Source organism: Volvox carteri (assembly GCF_000143455.1).
Source record: "Volvox carteri f. nagariensis unplaced genomic scaffold VOLCAscaffold_32, whole genome shotgun sequence".
Classification (NCBI taxonomy): domain Eukaryota; kingdom Viridiplantae; phylum Chlorophyta; class Chlorophyceae; order Chlamydomonadales; family Volvocaceae; genus Volvox; species Volvox carteri.
Genome location: NW_003307575.1, coordinates 1255394 through 1256448, shown reverse-complemented (window position 1 = coordinate 1256448; position 1055 = coordinate 1255394).

Below are 1055 nucleotides of genomic sequence, written 5' to 3'. Positions count from 1 at the left end.
TGATCCCCTTCCAGACCCACCGGGCCCAGGCTTGCTGCCGCTAGCTCCGCTGCCACCACCACCCTTACCATGTCCACTGCCAGAAATGGACAACTGCTTTAGTGCCTTCAACTTCCTGCAGTCCTTAATATCGCGCCCGGGCTTTTTGCAATAGTGACAAAACAAATGTTTGGGGGAACCGCCAGAACTGCTGCTGGCCGCGCCGTGATTCCTAAGACCAGAACCAGAGGCGCCATACGTGAGACCGCCGACAGAAGCAAAAGCTGCCGACTCGGTAGGCTTACTGGACCCACCGCTTGCCACCTCGATAGCCAAAAGCTTGGAAGTGACGCTCGCCATGTCCAAATCGCCGTCACGCACCAGCAGGGACGTCGTTACCATGTTGAAGCGGCTGGGTAGACCAACCAGCACTGTGTACGCCAGCTCCGAGTCGCTGATAACGTGCCCCACTCCCAACAAGTCTGACTGTAATTGCCGCGCACGTGCAAAGTACTTTGGTAGCGGCTCGCCGTCGACCATCTTGAAACGGCTGAACTCTTGGCGGAGAGCTACCTTGCGTGCGTTATTGTTGGCGACAAACATCGCGGCCAGAGCGTCCCATGCCCTCTTCGCGTTCGCAGCACCCGTAACCATTGGCAAATGGTGATCTTTAACATTCTTGATGAGCAGGTTGATAACCTTACGAGATTGTCGAATCTGCTCCTCGTTTCCCGGCTCGGCGAGCAAGGACTGCTCAAGCCCTTCTGGGGTAAGTCTTCCCCATTAGTCAGGCGCAGACCCGGGGTCAAATCCCCTGGTCGACAACCACACGAGTTGGGAGAGGACCGTTTTCTCAACAGCAGTGTGGTCTTCGGCGGCGGACAGGTGAAAGTATACGTACAGAGCCAGTTGGTGCTGACTGAAAAGCGGGATGGGGACTTGTATCCCGTCTGCTACAGCAGTGGAGGTACAGGCGCTCTGAAGTGGACGCAGCGTGAAGACAATAGGATACCTTCTGGTGGTGATGCAGTGTGTGCTGCCGTGAGTATCGGAGCTGAACGTGCAGCACTTTGGCA